The sequence below is a fragment of the Cygnus atratus genome, chromosome 8 (genome assembly GCF_013377495.2).
Source record: "Cygnus atratus isolate AKBS03 ecotype Queensland, Australia chromosome 8, CAtr_DNAZoo_HiC_assembly, whole genome shotgun sequence".
Classification (NCBI taxonomy): domain Eukaryota; kingdom Metazoa; phylum Chordata; class Aves; order Anseriformes; family Anatidae; genus Cygnus; species Cygnus atratus.
The window spans coordinates 25,060,721-25,083,311 of record NC_066369.1 but is presented as its reverse complement, the minus strand read 5'-3'; the positions used below and the strand labels follow the sequence as shown (position 1 = coordinate 25,083,311).

The window sequence follows — 22,591 nt, the reverse complement described above, 5'->3', positions numbered from 1 at the left end:
TTTCTGCATGTAAATCCATGTTATGTTTTCAGTATTATTTTTATGAATCGCACATACACTGAGGACAATCTGTGCATAATTGATTACAAGGAGTTGTCTTGACGTTTATCTTTGATCAGAATTTTCAGAAGCAGCAAGCATCCCAGGTGACGAGGCTTTTTATGCTGTAAATGTTTGCACATAATCTTTCTGTTGTACTTTGCAATGTGCAGAACGAGCTTACTTAGAGTGAAAATGAGCAATTTTGTGCACAGGTGTATTGTTCTTCTACTTTTGGGGTAAGCCTGAGGAAAATTTAGGATAATCTGCCACCACCACTCTTTAAAAAAAAAAAAAAAAAAAAAGAAAACAAAAAAAAACACCCCCAGAAACCTTTCTTAGTATTAGGTGTTTTTAGAGAGCATGGAAAACTTCCTTCATTTTTAATGAAATTTTAATTAGCAAGGACATCTGTATGGAAACAGTCTCTTCACTTAGGAATTTTTATCTGTCTGTTTAATTGTCTGCTGAGTGACCTGAACAAGACTTAGTGAAAAATCAGTGTATTCTGAATACCTAGAAGCCAGCAGGGGATTATATTGACATTACAAAATGGAGTGCAGCGCAGAAATGCCTGAGCCAGCAGGCACCTGCCCAGCAGCGCTGCGCAGCTTGCAGCAGGCTCACCAGCGTGGGCCCAGGCGCCAGCAAAGCCCTGTTAGCTGGGTGCTGTGCCTGCGATAAATAAGCCCTGGCTCTCGCTGGATTTTGCTGGCTTTAGTGTGCTGTCATTCCAGTGCTGCTAGATTGCACCTGGACCTGAACCTTTACTTCTGAGGTGTTTTTTTTTTTTTTTTTTAACAAAGAAAAAACTAGCTGGGCTCATATATCTAGCTGTGGTCCGTTTCTATTTTGGTAGCACCCATGTGTCCCAATCCACAAGGATGTCATTGTGCTGGATGAGCACAGTGTGACACCAAGCTGCCCCTGAATAGCTGGTAACTAAAATAGACAAAGCAAGGGGCAATGGGCAGGAAACATGGACAGAGAATGTCAAAAATAAAGGATGATTTTAATAGAACTGCCTTTTATTTTTGAGAAGCTGCCCGTTGCTGTCTTTCCTTTCTTCTAGACTGCTGTGCCTCTTTGCTACCCCTGTCCTTTAATTTCTGGTGTAACAGAATGGCAAAACAGTGATGCTGATACAGCTAAATGGATGGGGCTGAGGAAAAGGGGCGCTGGAACTGCACAAAGAACCCTTCCCTAGCTCATTTGTTTCCAAGATTTGCCAGTGGGCTCATTTTTTGGTATGCAGAACACTTTCTGTTAAAGCAGTCAGCCAAGGTCATTGGGAAACCCACAAGAAAGGATAACCTAGAGCCTTTATTATTATTTTGAGCTTGTATCTTGAAGGCACAAAGGAGTTTTTAGGAGAGATTTGAATAGGGAAGGTGCGATGGTTTTGCAAATTCAGACTGAATGTGCAGGATAACCCATGGTGGAAAAGTGTCTTGTTCATCACCCAGCCCTACACAGTATTGTAGGGATTTACCTGAGATGCTGCTAAATGAGATAATGTGGGTACTGTGAGGCAGTAGTATCACGGCAGTGTCCTTAAAAAGCAGGTTAAAGGAAGGTGAAATACTCACTTAACACCACGGTCTGCCTCTGACGTGGCAGGTGCTGTGCTGTCTGTGCAGGGCGCTGCGAGTGCCGGGACAGAGAGCACTGGCAGAGGAGCAAGGGATGCAGGCAGAAAGGGATAAGGTTTACAGCGGGGCCTGGGGAGGGCAGCGTAAACCACGAAGTTCACATTTGCTGGACCATACAAATGAAAATGAATATAAGTGTGTTTGATCCATCTAGAAGACAGCAGGGGATTATATTAAACTTGATGTTTTTATTACATTACTCGCCCTGTTACTCAGCTGCAGCCATTGTCCTTATCCTCTGGGGACTACTGGAAGGAAGAATCATCTGTAATGACCCTGATTTTCCTGCCCATCTTTAGGACAGCCTCAGAGCGATGCTAAATTTTGCCGTGCTGCCATCCCCTGTGCTCAGCCTGCCTGGTGGCTGCTCCTGCCAGGGGCTGGGAGGGTGCAGGGCCTGGGGTTTGACGCCAGATGAATCCTCATCTGGTCACTCAGAGCAAGTCTGCTCTGGGATCTGATCCAGAGCACTCAAGTGGCATCTTACGTGGGCCAAACCCCCTAATCATTGCCTATGATCTGACAAAGCTGACACCATGAACAAATTCCTGTGCTGCATTAGTGTGATCCTTAACTCACGCCCCTCGCTCCATCATCCTGCATTTTGTTATTCTAGCACAAAAATAGCTTTTTGTAGTATAGGAAAATGTTCTGGAGTGGCCTGAGTGACCAAGGGCAGCTGCTCTGGGCTGGAGCACTGGTAGCAGCAAAGCAAAGCAAGATGTTCCCAACACCTCTGCCGTGGAGTGGGCTCTCACAGCGGCTGCACAGACACTTGTGGCACCTGGACAAATGCCTCCCAAAGCAGGAGCCATGGTGCTGCGTGTCTGTGCCGAGCACAAATAGAGATGCTATATAATAGTGCTGCTGCTAATAAATATAAACCGTATAGATGTCAGGTTGCCCTGAGAATGTATTCTCCCCACAAACCAGGCATCTCTACAGCGGTGTTCAGGAATTAACTGCAGGAGTATTACTCTCTTAAGGCTTTGTGTTATAGTTCTGTTTTCTTCACCTTTAACCCGACAATGGATTATGACCATACTTTCTCTTATAACTAAATGCTCTTCTGTCCTTTGACAAAACAGATTTGTGTCTTTTCATAGCTTTCTGTAGAGGGCTAATAATACATGGGAAAGCTTTACTGCCCACAGGAGACTTTGCCTGGCCGTAATAATAAGAAACACTGTTGAAAAGTCATGATCAATGTTAATTCAGTTATTTTTCATTTTCTTTTTTTATAATGAAATCTTCTACTTTGTGCATTTTATCCAGTGCTGCCCCATGAATTGCTCGTTGGAGAGAGGGGTCATTGGTTATAAAAATGAATTCTTGTTGTTTGTCCTCATACAAAAATAACTGCAATATTTTGAAATGATGAATTCAAGGGAGAAAGAAAAGTGGGATCTTGGATGTACAAAAGATGTAAATGTTGTTTTCTATTTTTTATGGTTCCCAGATGCCTCCTCTAATTGCATAGCTAACCCTGAGTTTATTAAGTTAGTTTCCAGAGTCAAACTCATTTGTAAACATGTCAGAATAAAACCTAAATATAAAAAAAAATATATATATCTTTGGATTAGAATTCTGGAGTGATAAACAAACTAATTTAGAATGTATTTGCATGTAATTTACATGTGCCAAAATGGTATTGCATGTGGTTTGTAAACACAGGTCTTGAATCTATTTAACATTACAGAATAGCACAGAAAAAAAAATAATTGTAGCTTAAAAGTTAAAATAATAAAAAGATGTCTTAAAATGGCCCATGTTTGAATGTGACTCAGTGTGCAGAAACTGGTGAGAAGAGATAAGCACACAGAGAAAGCTGTAAATTCTAGCAGCAACATCTATAGTAGTTAGAATACTATGTTTTATAGCAATCCCTTACCTCCCCCATGGACATTACTATGGCATCCAGTATATTTATTATTCACTTTTTGCAGGAGAGGTTTTGCTAGTACAGCCTTAAAAATAAGGTCTGTTTCCTCTCTTTTAATGTTCAGACTTGTTCATGGTTAATGCCATCAACTTCATTTGAAGCATCTTGTCCACTTTGGCCTGCATCCTTTGGCACAAGATAACAATTTATAATTATCCTGTTTATTACAATGCCTCCACTTTGCTAGGAACAGTTTTCGTCTGGAGAAGACCTGCCAGTCATTTCTGCTTGCAAATCTTCCCACCTGAAAAGAGGAGACAGAGTTAGAAGGGGAGAAGGTTGTGCAAGGCAGTGAGGAGTGCTGGTGGTGGGACTAGCAGTGAACTGGGTGGAGGGGACATTGAGGGAAGGAGAGGCTTGGCGCAATGACCACACGGAGCTGGCAAGGTCTGGTCAGGAGTGCTGCAGGTGCTCAGGCAAGAAGTTTCATGCACTGGTTATTTCTGCTGCCAGAAGGAGGCCACAACTGAATTCTCCACATTTTTTTCTGCTGAAAATCAAGAGGCAGGAGGGAAGGTACCATCCATGCCTGTTGCTTCAGAATGCAGGACAGAGAGAAACCTGGGGAGATCTGAGGTAGGAGGACAGACATCATGCAGGTAATAGAAAGCTTTTGCATATATCCCAAATGAAGCAAATCACTTAGATGAAGATCAGTGAAGCTGGAGCACAAGTATATCTTGTAAAACCTGCTGACTGAATTCACTGTGGGTTTTTTGTCTGTTTTTAATGTACTGTTCAACAAATGAATGGCTTCTTAACAAAAACTATGTACGTCATGGCTAACTTTATCAGCTGAGTTGTGAAGATGAAATATGAGGCTGGCAATTAGCACCAGTGACCAGCTGTGAAAACAGGAGTTTTTCATTTATTTTAATTATATTTTTGTTCAAATATTTGCACATTTTATCTATTATTTTTGGAACTTTTGCTATCATTTCAACAGCAAAGGAGATATTTCAGATTAATTTTTTTTTACAGCGTGTAGTTATTTGCCAAGTTAAATGCAACAAGTGCCTGTTTATATGAAAGGTATCTATATGGACTTATCTATATGATCTTTGCAAAGCTGGATGTTGGATTGCATAGCTCATCAGTCTAGCTTCAAACCTTATCCAGTAAACAGTGGAATGACTTTGGAAATCTGTAGTGTGTTCCTGAAACTTTAAATGATTCCATTTTGTTGCCCTGTGCTACTTCGTGGTTCGCTGATCAATGGCTGGAGAAGCTGGAGCACTCTCCTGTTTTTAACCCATATCTTTTGTTCGGAGATGATCAGTTCCAGAGAGAAACACTGTGTCCATGCTGATATTACCTCCAACAAATTCCCTGGCTAGAGGAAAGGCACCTAGTCCGGTTCAGATGCAAGTACAAATGTCATAGAATTTAATTACAGTTGCATTTGTATTACTGCCAATGATATGGCCTAATTTCTTTTATTGTAACTCAGGCTGTCCTGTGCTGTTGTGACATTGCTAAGGAACATGGAGAAGACTGACACAAATGAACTTTTGTTCTCTCCAGAACTTGGGCAGGCAGCTCAGGCAGACAGGCCACTTGGGATCCAAAGCTAGAACCCTTGCATTTTCCTGATTTCATTAAAATGTGGCTGGCAGGAGTGACGGTCATCTGTGACGGACTTAGCTTGGATAAGGAAATCAGAAAGAAAGTCACTTCTCCCAAGATTATATTCCATTATATAGAAGTTAAGATCTCTAAGATGAATGTATGCCCTGTCCCAGATTTCCATGGAGTAGTCATAATCTAGCTTTTACCACTCAGGAGTGCTATCTGAGATTCACTGCAAATGTCTGCTCAGAGCAGAGTAGCAGTCAAAACTGCAAATAGAATATTTGTGAATAGTAGGAAAACTGAAGAACAAATCAGACGTAACAATGCACTACTCTCAAAATAGGCAGTAGAGTTAGCAAAAGTACAGCGAAAGGCAACAAGGATGATCAGTAAAATGGCTTCCATCTGGAAAGAAATCGAGTAGAAGTAGGGTCCGTCCGTCCTTCCTTCCTTCCTTCCTTTCTCTAGGATCTGCTACTACTGTAAGTGGATCTTAAACCCACTCTCTTAAGTTCCTGTGTTTTTTGTTTCTTTTTTTTTTTCCATAATTAAAAAGTGCTGCAACCAGTACCACATAACTCTATTTTGAATGGCACGGTGTTGGATAAATACAGCAATAAATACAAGTTACTACCGGCCTAGAAGTTGGTGGTTGCTTCATGAGCAGAGATCATAACAAGTTTATATTCATTAAGGGTGATGAGAAGACAACTGCTACCTGTAATCTCATTTGTTTGAGAAGGACTAAATTTCTGCAGCTGTAGAAAATATTTAAACTGAAAATGTGCAACAGAATTAGGAGGTAAAATTTAAATATATATCCTTAATAGGAACAGGGGGTATAAATAACTATCAAGTGTGAATAGAAGGAGGTAATTAAAAAAAAAAAAAAGTAAAAGAAATGAAGGAAAAATCCATGTAAGTGAAGCTAAAAGTTATAGTTTTAGTATATTTGCTAGGATTGATTTTATTCAAAACATAATACAATTCTACAGGTTTTAATTCTTACTGATGAAAAAAGGCAGATGTGTACCATGGGAGTTTCTTTTGGTTTCCGTCACCTTGGGATGAAATTCTTTTAAGTACACTAATAACCAAAAAGGATGTTGTTTTAATCTCTGTTACAGATAAACATTCTTGAATCAGCAGGCTGAGACATTTGTTGTACAGGAGTCCTAAAGAGGCTGGGATCACATCAGATGTGACGCCACGAGTAATTAGTACATCTTGGAACATGGGGAGATGCCATTTCATTGTGCAAATACTTGAAAACGCAAGTAGGGTGACTTAGGTTACCACGGACTGGTATTTTGACAACAGCCCCCAGGAAATTAATGGAAAGACTGATGGAGCTTTAGTTAGTCAAAGTTAAACACGAATGAAAGGCAGTCAGCATTTTATGAGAGAAAGGATTTGTCAAACAATTCATCTCAGCCTTTGAGTATACTATAAATTTAGTTGAGAAAGTTAGCTGCATAATCTTTTGAAGGTGTTTGATTTAGAACCTTACAACTTTTAAAAAATTATAGAACATATTAAATGGGTTAAAGATCAGTCACCTGCCACACCTCACAAATCACTCATCATGGGAGAATCTCACTTGAATAGGGCTCTTTTTAATGGGTTTCTTTTCATGGTAGTGGACCCAATGCTATTGCTAATGATGATTTGTTGGTGATTAAAACATCGCTGTTGAGTGGTAAAGAAAGATGTAGAGAAGCTAGTCATACAGTGCAACCTTGATCTCTTGATGGGCTTCATCACTTTGCACAATATGCATTTCAATATGATAATTTTGACAAAATACAGAGTTCTGCTGCTTAAAGCTGGGAATGCACCCGAAGCCTGCTTATTGGAGCAGTATTGATTGAAAAGAATTTGGGATTCTGATTGACTTCATCTAGTAATTAAACTAGATGTAGCTTGGAAGGTTATATGCCAAAAACATTTTTTTTTTCCCTGGATAGATACCCGAGGATTTAGAATGGATCAGATTATCAAAAATATATCTTAAACTCTGTGTACTATGTGCTGTTCTGGTATCCAGGGCTGGCATTAAAGTCTTGGAGAGTGGAAAAAACTATTTTAAAATATAAGAGTTTAAACTCAGTTTGGCTCATCAAAATTGAGTCTGGGAGGTGATGTGATAGCATGTACTAGTACTCTCCTTACAGCACAGTTTTAGGGCCTGCAGGTTTTTTAGTCTTACAGAGGGTAAAGCAAGGACTGAAGGCTGGATGGCAGAAATGAAAAGTCAGCACTGGAATTAGCTGTGAAAGGAAGGGGGGGTTTCTTCATGCCCTCTTGATTTAAGGATGTCAAAACTGGCCTGTTTTAAAGACGTGCTTTAAGCCAGTCCAAATTATTGGAATCAACATGGGGTAAATGAATGGCACTGTGGTCAACTGCTACCTACAGGTTAGTCAGGTGCATCATTCTTGACTTAAAAATTCCTGCAAGTGAGTGAAAATGTAGCGCTGTGGTTTTTTTTGTGTGTGTTTTTTTTTTTTTTCTTCCCCCATGGGACATTTCATCCTGAATTCCTTCTCTTCCATTTCAACAAGTACTTCTAAATTGTGCAGGTGTGTTACAGAAGAGGTAGAAACCTCAGAATGGTTTCAAAAACCTGTACTTCTTTTTGATACAGTTGCCTTAAACCACTGTGGTAATTCTTCATGATAACACTTTATAAGTTACTGTAGTATTAAAGAATAGGGGTTACAAGAGTGAGGAAGAAACAAAACCCTACGTGAAATCCATGGACAACGTGAACCAAAAAAAAACCACCTTGTACTGAATCAGCAGAAATGTTCTTGTACCCATTTATTTTGCAGCAAAACAGTTGGGCTGTAAATATCTGGGGAGTTGAAAAGATCGCTGGCACTGCTGTGATAAAGGAAGACAAGATTTTGTAGTGGCCTAATGAAACTGCTCACAAAAAGCTGAGCAGCTTGGAGAGGATGTAGATAAAAGTAGAGCTGCCTCATTATCTCCCCTCACACTGATCAAGTGGCCATTACACAGAATGGAAAAGTATCAGCTTATCCACTCCTTTCATATGCACATTGTAGTAGTTTGGCAAAATAAGTATGTTTTCACACTTAGTTGAAGCATAATAAAACCATGTCTGGAATTTGTCTAATCTTCCCGTTTCAAGCCAAATTTTGGTGCAAGAAAGAATGGAATTTTTCAAAGGGGAAGAAATCTGGGGCTCTGCCCTTCATCACCACTGCTAGGCTATGGGATGCACACGGTCACTTTGAGACATTTCATACATCATTGCTAGTTAAACCCTCATCCTTCTCTGTCAGTTTTTTCTTGGTTTTGTAGCATTTTGAAAGTAACAGAAAGAAATTCAAATGCAATGTAAATAAGTAAATAAAGTAAAATTGTAAAGCAACCAAACTCAAAAGGAGCATCTGAAGGCAGGTTTACACTGAGTGTACTCAGTGTGTGTGTGCGTGTTAATACAGACAAATGATCCAAATTCTTCTTTATTCATACATGATTTCCCTTTTGTATAGCAGCCTTTTGTGCATGTTCATGCTTGTGTCTGCACAAATGAAAGCTATACTCAAAGGCTTTAATGGAAGTTACATCCCTGTGCACACAAAATAAGAGGTCAATTTAGAAGCTAGAATCTATTTAGAGCAAAGAACTGTCAAAAGATACTTTGTGTACCTATCATAATCAGGACTAGAATCCCATGGCAACACACAAAGATGTTTTGTACAGCATGGTATAGACTTTAAAATGTAGTATTTACAGTAATATTACCTACACTGGATGGAGCGTCAGCTTCTGGACTGGTGCTCTCCAAGGCTGGTTCAAATGGTATTGACTTGCTTACTATGAAGGGATGAAATCATTGCTTGCCTGAGTTCAGATTGAAGTAGGTAAATAATTTACAGCTTTGTTTTGCTCTGAACCTCTATGTAATATTCGGGCACTGTCAAAATGGGCAGTCAGAAGATAGGTTTCTGGAAAAATCCGCCCTGTAGTCAGAGGAGATAAACGTACCTGAGTGCTACCAGCGTGCAATCAAAGTGGAAAGTTGTTATGCCAGTGGAGAGCAGTATAGTTAAAAAAGCTACCAAGGTGAAATGATAACAGAGAAACTAACAGAACATGTGAAGTTTTATTGTAGCTTCGCCACAACAGCAGAGCTCAGAAGTAAACCTTCAAATGCTCAGTGTATTCTTGCCTGACTTTTAGGTGACCAATTACACCATGTACACTAGCTAAAATATTTCATGCTGCATTAAGTAAGGAAGACATAAACAAGAGACGAACATGGGAGTAAAGCATAATAATTTGTCTGCTGAAGTACTGTGAAGTTAATAGCAGTATATGAATAATTGGGAAGATGCACAGAAAACAGAAAATAAAGACCTGGATCAGCCATGGCATTGAGCAGTCTACCGAAAATGACATTTCTGTTGCACAGCCTTCCTCACCTACTTTGAGCAAAGTGTCCAATGTGATGAAATGTCTGGAAATCTTTCAATGTCCCAGAAAATAAAAAGATATAAGGATATGAACAGAGTGAACAGAATAGGCATGCTTCTGAAACAAAACTCTATTACTCTTATTTTAGACACGGGATTCTGACAATGTCTCACCAAAGTTAAAGGTCAAACTAGAAGCAGGGAGCTCACAATGCTAAACTAATAACATGGAAGAAAAATCAGCTTGCATGATGCTGAAGGTTCCTTTGCTGCTTTTCAGGACGTTTTTATTTGTGTGATTTGAAGTTTGTCTTTCCCTTTAACAAGGCAAAAGAATTTAATGGCTTTGTATTGTTTGGAGTTGAGTGAGTGCCCGTAGGCTTGCCTGATGAGGAAATTGATATCCTGAGGAAACATACAGCAAATTACAAACAAAACCCTTATTAGTAGTGGCAGTTACCTCCTGTAGGAGGATTGATTTGGAATCCCTGTAAAGATAGTGCTCTCAACAAATAAGAACATCTCTTAGGAGTTCTTATTCAAGTTTCCTTGGTGGTAACATTCAGATTCAAAACAACTGAAGCAGGGTGCTGAACGTCACTGTGTCGGAGAGATTCATACTATAAGTTACACATACACTCCTTTTCTCTTGTAACTGCAGTGAAATAATCTGCTGCTTCTGCTCATCCTTAGAGTAACTATGAAGAGCAACCAGGATTAAAAGATTTAAGATGCTATTGCAGAAATATAGCATTTGCTGTGTGGGTCCACATTTAGTCGTGGCTCAGAAACCACAAGAATCATTTTGATCCATCCTCTGCCTATCCAAAGAAAGGGCATGCAAAGAAAAGCAGGCGGTAGAGGTATGCAAACAGAGGCTATCCCAGGGCAGCGAGCAGGTGCCTGGGATGCAGCAGAGAGGATGTGGAGATAGTCTAGACTATTTGACAACAGCAATGTGAAGCAGCAGACTTATTATTTTTGGAATCTTTTCCTTAAAAATAAAATGATATATTTTTTTCATGTATAAGCAATGTAATAATAGACTTGACAGGAATTAAAACAATCTGCAGTATTTATTTTGTTTCCTATCAACCACTACTTATATCACAGCAGCAAAAAGTGAATAGTACCAAAATATTTATTTCCTTTTTGACCCATACAACTAAAATATCTGAAAACATTTGTTTTGAAGATGCAAAGAGCCACCAGAATGGTGACAATAGGGAGAATGCTTGGATTTAATCCCAAATCATGTTGCTCAAACTATGTTTAGATTTGCAAATCGTGTGGACTGACAGGTATGGATTTTTAGAGCAGCACATTTGGTGCTGAAGACATCATGCCTATGCTGTATGTTTCTGAGGTTTTTACTTTGGATCAGCTCTAGTCAGCTCCCCTGACTTGAACGTCTGTTGGATCACATCTTCTAATTTAATTTCATCTGAGGGGAATCCATTTTGTGTGCTCCAGGATTGCTCTGTGATGTGAGCCAAAGCATGATAAGTGCAGGTAATAAGAGACTGGCTTCAAAACTTAAAGTGCTTAGGATGTCATACAGAGTAAGTAAACGTCTAGTTAACTTACTCATTGTTAAATGATTCTCCCAAATTCCTTTTTAACTCAGAGCATCACCAAAGTGTTCTGAAATTAAATTGGTTTTAGTATTGTTTAATTTAGTGAGTGAAAAATCACTGTTACCAAAGTAAAACAATAGCTGTTATTTTAATGCATCATGTGGAAAGGCAAGCATTTAAATATTTGCTGGTTTATGTTTTGAACAATATTTAGTAGCTATTAGCTCTGTCGCTGGGAGGTTGGATTTCTGCACTTGATAAACAAAACAGTATTTCAGATGTGAAACCATTCAGAAATGCCATAACTACATCTGATAATTGAATATGCTCTCATGGCCTGAATTTTTTCACCTTGAAATGTATTTGACCTTTTTTAAAGGTACATTAATTTTCAGGAAGAAAAAAAAAAAAAGCGTTGGCAGAACTACAACCTTACCTGCCTTCTAGGAATTCACACATTGCTTCCTTGCAATTCAGGTGCAAGCCTTGAAAGTTGCATGCAATATTTAAGGCTTTTGCCTGCCACTGGATATAAGTACGAATTCAGAAGTGTCTGCTTACATTTCATCGCATGTATGGGAATAGCCTGCCGTAGGTGCATCGTTGAGTAACTAGGAACAGTCTCCTCTCTAAAACAAGATTTCAAGTCACTTTTCAGAGTTTTCTGATTTGAATTAATATTGCAGTTGTATGTATGTAGTATATTTTTTACAGCCTAGGAGGAAAAATAAAAAAGAAAAAACATGTCACACATGAGGACTTGAACTGCAAGGTATCCCAGCACAGTATAGTACTCCAGTGCCAAATCTGTTTTTCTTTTCAGGCAATGATTGACACCGATTGGTGCTGGAAATGAAGTGGTAGGTTAGCTGAATGACAGTCTGTTCCTCTAATGATAATACTTTTTTTGTGAGCAACTCTCAGTAATCGATTCATCTCACTTCAATAAGAGTCTAAGTATCATTGACACCATATTTATGGATATATATACTTTTTTCTATATGAATTATTTTTAGAGGTTTCCCTTTTATGAAACACTTTTTTCTCTTCTCCCCTTGAACTTCTAGGACTCAATGGTATAAGGGATATTTATAAAGGGTATTTAAAATGTTATTGCTATGGGGGAAACATTCGAAGAATTTGATCAGGGAGAGCATTGAAAGCAATAAGAATTTTTTTTCATGGTTTGTTATTCATTCATCTGTTTAATTTTGTTTCCTTAAATGGTCTGTAAGAAGAGAAGCTACTTGATAGAAGTCTGAAGTAATGCCAAATGAGAGGCTGATTTACTCCAGAAATACTACTCTGTTTAGCAGATTTGTTTGGATGACTTCTCACTTGGTAGCAGTCATTCCCTGGTGAGTATAAACATGGTCTACCTTCCAAGGTTACTCTTGATTTGTGTAAGGGCTCTACTCTTTTACACTGTAGGTATCAGCTTTGGGACTGTGAAGACCTTATAAAATGACACAGCAAAGTCACTACCTTCTGCAAAATCTGGTACATTAAAAATGTCTGTGAACATTTCCTCAGTTTCATCACCGCATTGGTCTTTTCTTCTCTGTGGCAGACTTAAAAAATTTGACAGGGTAGCCTAACACTTCCAGAACGGTGTTAGAAGCAAGATGCTCCTGTGCATAAGAAGTCGAAATAATATTACATAAACCGTACTTCTTATCCATAAGCATTTTGGGGTCTGGGTTATGTTTTGAATTTTAATGGAGAGTATGTTGAATGCTGACAAACAATTATTCTAGCTTTGTAAGGTCTTTTCTAGGTTCTATATGTAAATCGTGCCTTCTCCTTGTTGTGATTTTTGGCTTGTTTGTTTATTTTCCCTGTAAGTGAATGAATTTGTAGAGATCCGCAGGTAGGCTAGAAACTTCGGGTGGGAGTGTTTGTGCACAGAACAGATACAACGAAACCCTGGCAGGCCAAGCTGTGTCCCCATGCATCTCAACTCTTCCCCCGAAGGAGGAAAGCTAGAGGAAGAAGAGGGCAAGTCAGTCTTTTTGCCCATTCAGTCTTGGCCTTTTCACCCAAGTCTGTCAGCAAGGGTGTTAATTAGTGTCAATTGTGACTGCAAGGAATGGGTATCACAGATGTGTTTGCTAAGCCAGTTTGCCAGCAAACAGGCTGCAGGTGGACATGACCTTCATTTGCCATCAACTTGGGCTGTGATGTAATGGCAGACCTAAAGGTAAAAACACTGCTGTTCCCTACAGTCCTCCCATAATCCTTCGTTTTAAAAGAAATCCTGGAAGGCTGTGGTTCAGATGTTTCATGTTCCTGTTTCACTTTTTTCCCTCCCTGCGACAGACTGCTTTGTAAGTATTTTGATATTGCTGAGGATATTTTGTCAAAGGCATTTAGGGCTTCTGTTTTAACGGATCAAAGGAAGGAATAATCTATATTTTTGCAAACAGATGTATGAGAACATTGATGTTGTATCTTCAGTGAATTGCAAAGTTAATGTGCTCAGTCTGTTCCAGAGGCTATTCTAATACTAATGTGTTTTATGCCTTAAAAAGTCCATAACCTAAATACAAATAGGAAGTATGGCATGATTTTACTATTTAACTGTTGAGAGTTGCAAGGTTTTGTGGCCTACCCTAGATGTTCATGTCATGGTTTAGCTTCACTCTTGTCCATTTTATTTTTTTTCTTTCTTTTTCACTGTTTTCTGTAGTCTCTGGTATTATCATTTCAATCCCTTGATTCTTTGGCTCTGGGATCACCCGATACTAAGGTCTCATTTGTACTCCTCTCCACCTGTTTGAATGGCAATCAGAGACCCAAGCTGCCAAGTTCTGCAATATTTTGCTCAGTTGAGGATTGTTCTGGCATCAATGCAGATTTCATTTAGTTATGTTGGCAGCTCTCACACTATCTCTGGGCTTGCTATAAGTGCAGACACAAGTGTTGTGGTCACTTATTCTTTTTCCATAGTTTAAAAACGTGTAAAAAATGTGCCCAGGCAAGTTGTTCCTTCATCCAAATTTACTTTATTAAATAGGCATGCCATTTCTAAGGTGGAGGCATGCAATTGTGCTCTTCATTTGGCATCACGTTCTCGTGCTGGCGGAGATGCTTGTGCTGCCCTTGGCATTCCTCCTCTATGTTTTTCTCTATCACTCTTGGGGTGGCTTTGGCAGCTGCACTGGCCAGATGCAAAGCTCTTGCCTTTTTTCCAGCAGAGGCATGTGAGGTCTGTGTAAAAAGCTTTCTGGCAGAGGCTCTGCATTATGCCTGGCTCTGCTTTGTTTCCCCAAAACTTGCTCTTCATCCTGTGGTGTGCTGTCTCCTGACCCACAGGCAAGCATGAGGAATTCAATTGTGTGGGGTGCGTTTTTGGAAGGAAAGCAGCTTACCTAACACACATGGAAATTACACTTGTTAGTGCCCGTCTCTGCTCCGCTTCTGTTGTATAAACAGCTAGTTTGACATTTGATGAATTTGTCATCTTTTATCTTGTAAGCACAGCAAGACCATGCACCCCTTTAGAATAAGCAGTTCTGTTAACAGCAAGATTAATAAGGCCTGCTTGCAAGTACGGATTTTCTGATCTTTAATAAGTAGTGAGCTCATTCTACAAATTTTCCCCTGATGAAGACATTTAAATAGTCTCTCCCCTTGAATGGTCTGTCTGTTTTCATTAAAAAAAAAAAGTGTGAAGGAATTTCTTACCTTGCAGGACGCTACATTACCCTTTGTCTAATAGCTTGAAATAGTTCAACAGGCTCAAAAGTCATTGTAACCAAGCATGCTCTAGACAGAAAATGGAGATATAGTTTTCCTTAATCTCTGGGAAAAGTTCAGGACAAATTCAAGAAGGAATGTTATTAGTGACCTCTGCCAAGCAGCTTGACATTGTCTTGGAGCGTTTGTGCTGGCAGCAAGCAATATGTTTAATTTCTCTCAAAATTTAATTATTGTAAGTGATCTTTTTGTTAATAAACAATCAAGATCCCCCTTTGGAAGATTTTGATCAAGTTAGTGAATTTGGTAGTCTAATTCCTTTAATACATTTCATACCTTTAAGAAATTTCAGTTAGCCGGGAAGTAACTCGGTGTCAGAGCCAGGATAGGTCTGGGGATTTACAGCTTCTGCCCTGGGTGTCACACCAGTAAACTCCCACTCAAGTAACATTCCTGTTCTTTCTGGTTCCATTCTTCCTAAATCTTTCTGGTCCACTTACCTGCTGCGCTTTTAGAGTTGTAGGAGGTACCTATCACAGAAGCACTCAAGTGTCACATAGAACATTAAATGAAAGCAAAAGCTTAACTCTAATAGTGCATACTCAACACCATCTGCTTTACTGGTAAAACTGTTGTTTATGCTGAAGTTTTCTTTTTTTCTTAAAAAAAAAAAAAAAAGAGGGAATCGCTACTGCTGCCATAGAAAATCCAGATCTAAGATGCCTGGCCTAATGAAGGAGGAGGAGGTATAACCATATGGAGGAGGTTCATGTTCTGATGGTCAGTTAGGTAGAGTGCCCTGTCCAGAGACCTTCAGCACCAGCAATGTGAAAGCAGGAGGCTGCCACGAGGGATGCTGGACACTTGGGATAGCGATCAGGGAATATTTCAGTTAGTTCAATAGTTTTACCCTATATAAAGACCACAAGAAAATCTAGGCGTCATGTTTGATGTTCTGAGGTCTCTGAATTGCTATATCACTGAGGACTTCATAGTTAATAGCCAGTACTTCAGTTTGCACCTGGAATGGAGCTGGCAGTCAGCATGAGCCCAAGAGCAGGTGCAATGTGCTCTTGTCCATTTATTCATCCTCTGTGGCAGGCAGCCACGTCCTGCACCAGCTGAAGCTGCCAGATGTCCTTCAGGTCAGTCCCACACCACATGCATTGCAGTAGTCAAGAGTTTTGCTTGCTGTTTGCTTTTGTTGACTGTTTCTACCAGTGTTGCTACATTAGTCTCTGTCTCTTAATTTAAAACTTCCAGTATTCTGCATAACTCCTGGGAAATGTGTTAAGGATAAAAGGGACCTTTTTTTGAGGCGGAAGTTTCCTATTGCTTGTTTTTTTTTTTTTATCTCCATCTGATGAAATGTATCTATCATTGACATCTTTTTCAATTATTATCTTTAGTGAATCGTTTGCTCATCTTGCATTTTATCCATAGGAACAGTAAACTTTCTGATATCAAGAAGTTCCCTTAGGTTCCTACAATATAATACATTACATTCTGTAATTATTACATTGTTATCTTCCTTTTCTTAAACACAAAACTCAGTAGTGCTCCCTTTCAAGCTGAATTGGCAGAACCTGCTATATGGTAAGCTATTGTCATGCAGTTCAGGCTTTTTCTCTAATAGCAGCAGTTAGCTAAAGTAACGTTTCAGCCAGCTGACTGTAAGCAGAAGTTGTAATTTTCTGAGACAACTTCTGATTGTGGTGTTTGCCTGCTTCATGAGAAAGTGAAGAACATCAAACACATTTTCATAAATGTCATACATTTTTATTTACAGTTCTAATCAAGGTATATGATTAAAAGTTCTGTGGGTAAACAGTACTTGATCACTGGTTGGTATTTTTAAGAAAAACTATTTCAAATTGAAATCATTCACTCTCCTTAGGCCAAGCAAAGTGGAATACATATATTTGTTTGCTTATAAGAAACAAAGGAAATAGTGGAGATTGTTGGGTGATAATTTTACATTCATGCTTTTTGCATTCATGTCACAGTAATTCTGCATATGCTCATTTCAAATGATTTGCCTTTTTTGTTTTGACTGTTTTTTCAGTTCTTATTAGAAGGGCAGAGTTAAGGTTACTTGACCTACCCATATAATGTGCCCATATGATTTTTGTCTGACCATAGTCTTAACTTTGCTTTCTTGAGTTTTTATGATTTTTGCTTTGTTTATTTGTTTTTGGGTTTGATCGTTTGCGTTGTTGTTGTTTTGTTGTGTTTTTTGTTTTTAGATAGCTATGCACATTCTTGCAAGGTTTATTTCTTTACCCTTATTTTGCTGATCTCTAGTCTTATATTACCATTTTTCTTCTGTGTGAGAATAAGAATTATTTGTTTTGATGGCAACAATGCCTCTCTTTCTGCAGTCTCAGGTTTAAAGAGTAATAAGCTTGAGTATGTTTGTACTTTAATAATATGCACATCCCTTATGTGCCTATGCTGCTGTTTCACTGAAGTTAACCAGGAGTGCTCTGAATCCTCATTCACCAATCGTGCTCTTCTCTTAAATGTCATAGCTGCCAGCAACGGAGTGATGTAAAAAATATTAACACAACATTTTCTAGGTTCTTCTGTGATCTGCTGCTACTTTCCCTCATGCAGCAAGTGATGAGAATCACTCAGCAGGGACAACTTAGAAAATGATAGCAGCTAAGTAAATCTGACTCATAGAACTAAATATCATGGATCAAATGGACTTGTGCCAAACTTTCTCACTGGATTTAATGTAAGACTCTGACCCTTATGGTATTACAAAAGTGGGTCAAATTTTCTGTGGCTGTACAGCAGGTCTTTTGACATTTTGCCCAATGCCAGTGTGCACTGTCAGAGGTTTTATCAGCTGCCAAGGAGACAACTACAACTTTTGAATTCCAATAAAGAGTGTAATTGAATAGACTGTGTCTCAAGAAAATAATAAGGGGGGAATGGATAATGGCTCGTGTTAAGCCTCTGTGTTGCAACAAGAAAATTTGGCACCAAGGCTCAACTGGAGGCTAGATGGCAGAGATGACAGCATCAGAAAGGAGATATTTTTGTCTTTGCACATCGGGGGAAATTTCAATGCCCCTCTCAGTGCTCCCCAACCATTGGTTTCAAGGCCATTCTGTTGTATCCAGGAGGTACAGGTGGGTCTTACTGGAAAGATGGCCTGTAGCTCAAAACAGGGCTTTTCTTTTCCATTTTCTCCCCTTAAGTACTAGTGGCCTAGTCCTGATCTTGGCCATTCACCTCACCCTGACTCTAATTTTAATACAAATGTTTTGCTGTCCTGTTTCTTTCCTGTTTACTGGTTGCTTGAAGTCCTCAGCCCTGAAGATCTGATGCCCAGTTTTCTCAAATTAATAATGCTGCTCTTTTCCACAACCCCTCACGTGAGGTAGAGCAGATGAAATTTTTACTGCTGCAGTCTATGTCTCATCTGATGGTGAGTCTGTAGTTCTGCATTTTCCCCTCTTGTTCACATTGCTCTTTTGCAGGGGTTCCACAAGCCAGAGTTTGGTGAACCTGCAGTTCTCAGCACAGTCACTTTTCCCCTTTCCCATATTAGTGACACTAAAGCTTGTCACCATGCAAGTATTTATAGTGTTGCTAACTGCTTCGTGGCCTCAGGCAGGGGTAGAAGAACTGAGAACCAAGGATAAACCAGTGTTGGATGTCCATCGTTCACAGCAGGTCTCAGTTCACCCAAGGCAATGGTGAGGCACTGCCAGAGGTATGGGGCAGCTTAATCATGTGTCAGCCAACTTTGTGATTGTCAAAGCTTGACTTTTGACCAAAGTGAAACAAAATCAAGCCTTCCAAAATGGCAATAATCCCCTTTACATTACCAGGGTGATACTGGAGGGAAACATTTATTTGTTAACACAAAGTGTAACCCCAGACTGGTTGCAGGCCAGAGCCAGCCTCCTTTGCAGCTCTTATAAGTCCTAATTCTGGCAGCACAGAAGTTAATAGTTTAAGAAAATTTTGCTTTTTTATAATTAAGTCTGTAGAAGGTAGAAATCAACAGTACAGTACGTTTTCCCAGCAGAGACTGTAAATTAATTAGGAGCAATTTGCTGTCAGAAACAATTTCCATAATTTTAAGTAAAAAAGCAGAAAACCCATTTTTATCCTGAAGTGATTTAACTCCTGTGAAGATGAATTATACGAAATTGCGATTTACCTGCTCCTGCCTCCTGGTACCCAGGAATGATGTGGATGACAATTCGGGTGGTGGTTATTACTGCTGGGGTAGAATTTCTGAGAGTGATGCCCTCTCTTCGCACCCCCCCCCCCCCCCCCCCCGGTCAGATCTTGACCTTTTCATAACAGAATTGTCTTTGACACTTGCAAATTCCTGTCAGGAGATAATGAACAAATTGCAGTGCTAATCGAACACAGGCCTTTTCCAGGCTTTTGCCTGATAGTCACGCAGCAAAGGTCACAGTCTAACTAATGAGGGCTTTGGGTGATACCTACACAATATGTGGGCTTTTCTGAAAGGCCAAAATTTATGGGTGCCACTTGGGGACAATTCAGCTATCACAAGCATCTTAGAAGTACAGGAAGGGATGATCCATCCATCACTAAAGCCCCATTATTAGACTTAAACACTCAGCCTCATATGCATAATTGCCAGACCTTGGGCTCCTCAAAAGGCCTCAGTGTCATTATGATAGATCCTCCTCCATGTTTACCAGGAAGAAGGAAAGTTAGATGGTCCATTGTGGCATTTAGTATTCCAGGCCATCAGGATTTTAGGGTGATTTGCAGATATCAAGTCATGGAGTTGCTGATTTAAATGAAGGGAGCATTTGCAGAACCATAAATTTGTCCTATGAAGTCTATTATGTGGATACCTTTCTGCAGCTGATAAGCATTAAAAAATTTACTGCCCCATACTTGTATTTTCTCTCTTTTTTGGTGGCCTTTTCAGTTGTGAATATATTTATTAGTCCTTTCTTTCTTTGCTGATGTACAATTAAAGTAGTCTGACCTCTAGCTGCCAGAGGTTTCTGTAAAAATACATTTTAGAAACTGTGGCTTCTGGAGGATAAAATCTGCTGTATCATTAGTTCTTGCTTTAAAGTGACATGTACACTTTATTAAAACTGTTTCTGAATATGTGAGAATTATGGGCTGGAGATGAAAAGGCACTGGAAGATTAATTAGGGTACTATCCTCAAAATCTGCAAGTTACCTGCAGAATCTTAAACCGGACCAGAGAACAGTAATGCAGTAAAGGTGCTTAGATACTTTCCCTTCTTCTCCAGTGTGCTAGCACCAGATCACAATCTGAGCAATTACATTTCTGTTGGTCTCAATGCATTTCGATCACATACAGTCTGATGCTGTTTCCTCTCGTTAAAAGGTCTGAGGGATTGCCATGTGCAGTTAAACAGCTGCTGCACTTCAGTGCTGGGTGAAGTGATTCCTATGTGTAGCTGATATATCAGTTTGGCTCGTGCTCTAGGATGCTGTGGGATGTAAGGTGCAACATAAATGGATGTTATATAAATATTCTTCAGTACTAGAAATACAGGGTGTAGCAAATGCTTGAATTAGAGTTGATAGAGTAATTGGGATCTACATTTCCCACTACAGCGATGGCACCTTGTGCAGTGCTGTCTGTTAAGTGCCACCCAGCATCACTGTACACTCCTAGATCCTTAGCAGAATTTTGAGATGTGAGTTTTTGTTGAAGTCTGTATACTCTTTTTCTTCCATATCTACTTTAAAAAGCTGCTGCTTTTTTTCATTCTTTAGATGATTATCTTGAAACCGTCTGTTTACTTACTGACAGAATCCAAAACACTACCAGCTGAGAATTTCTGTTTCTGTAGTGTGATGCTTGCTTTGTACTTTTGAGGGAAATTGCCTGCGATGGACTACCCACTCCATTTCAAAATACACAGTCAGCTCCTTCCTGTGCAACATCTATAATAAACCCTCGGAATTCATTTGTGTGTGCAGCTTGCCCTGATTCTGAAAGAATCAGCTGCTGTTTTGGCAAGGCAGACGCTGGCTATTCTGTGATCCCATTTGGAAATAAATATGTAAAAAAAAAACCAAACAAAAAAAAAAAGCATGGAAAAAACTTTGCGTATGTGTCATACACAGCCTGGATGCTTTAGCCATGACAAAACCTCTCCAAGAATATATATACATTTTCTGAAAATGCCACAGTGTTTTGCACATAACACATTGAAAATTATGCTTTGGACCACTTAGGCACTGCTTAGATATAATCTCTCTAGCTCTTCAAACGTTCAACTGGTCTGCCTTCTTACAACATCCTTTGACTTGTGTAAGATCCCGTGTTCTTGCAAGTCATGAACAAGGCAGTTTTACCATAACTGGAAAATCTCCTTCATCACGACCCAGCCTCCTCTTCAAAGTCTTCCTTCAGCCTTCCAAGTTTATGCACTGCTCTGGAGCTGCTCTTAGATTAGCAACTGTCAGTTTTAACCCAAATTTCCAGTCAGAGGTTTCTTCAGCCAGGGTGAGTTGAAAACTGCAAAATACTAGATCAATAGAGGACCAGGGATGAAAAGTTTGATTTCTTTTTGCTAGAATTAGCCCAGGATTTGGAAGGTTCCTTGCATTCCAGACCTACCCTCTACAAATTGCTGTTTTCTCATCCTTGTCATGCTCCTGGTCCTGGACATGAGGATAGCTGCACTCCCTGAGGTTCACTGAGCTGCTTGTGGCTTTCTACTTGAACATAACACACATGAGCTGCAGCCTTACTACTAACCCCAAATGCCTCTTACCTATGAGCACAAACTCCTCTTTGGACCGTATGAGCAGTGATGCCCATGTGTGGGATGTTTTGATGCATCCTAATCTGGATGTATTCTTGCCATAATGTTTCTGAAGCCTTTTAGAAAAGTTCTGCTAAACCATTTCAGAGAAAACTTTGAGGAGGTTTGCCAGGTGGGGTCCTGAGCATATTGATGAAAAGCTTGCATAAAGCAGCGCAGAAGCTCTTATTGTCAGGCAATTCTGTGACCAAGATGATGATAACATTCTCTCATTAAGTCCCTTTCTTTCCTTTTCTCTTTTTTTTTTCTCCTTCTACAGAGGTCTGAAGAGGTCTTATCTGCTATTAATCAAATGGAAATGTTTTTGCCACGAGATAGGAGAAAGCTTCACACCTCAGGCTGCTAGGAACACACTGATCCCTTGGTGCAGATGTATGGGAGGAAATGTGTGAACTCTCACAATGTAAAGGTGCTAAACTTTATCAAATGGACTCTCCTGCAACCTCTTGGAGACCTGCTGCTACCCATTATAACAGAAATAATTTCCATCTGATATTTTGGAGTACCAAAGAGACTGTTAACATTGCCTGCTGATGGTAGGTCACCTCTTCTTAGGTCCATTTGTGACTGCATTGAAGAATGAATCTGCAAAACCTAAACTTTATGAAAGGGGGAGACTATTAGGAAATTAGGCAGTTTGGAGACAACTCAGCAGGAATGTGAAAAACCTTTTTGAATAAAATCAAAATCTAGTGTGGTCTGAAATGAGATCCAGAGCGAAAACTTTATACCTTTAGGAAGAATATTCCAAAATGAATTTGATTGACTTTGTATATAAGTATTTAATTTTGTACTATTTGATTGCTGTTGTTAAGGTCAGCGACAAATGTTATTGCAAAAT

General features: G+C 39.5%; 2 protein-coding genes across 2 annotated transcripts in view; both read left to right on the top strand.

The window, feature by feature from the left end:
- Window positions 1-22,591, top strand: part of AGBL4 (AGBL carboxypeptidase 4) — a 900,915-nt gene that overhangs the window by 478,990 nt on the left and 399,334 nt on the right. The gene's annotated exons all lie outside the window — the stretch shown is intronic.
- The window catches only part of BEND5 (BEN domain containing 5), a 61,914-nt gene continuing 61,492 nt past the window's right edge, over window positions 22,170-22,591 (top strand). The window contains exon 1 of the mRNA XM_035537520.2: window positions 22,170-22,286. The gene's annotated coding sequence lies outside the window, so the exon portion shown is untranslated. The remainder of the gene's footprint in view (window positions 22,287-22,591) is intronic.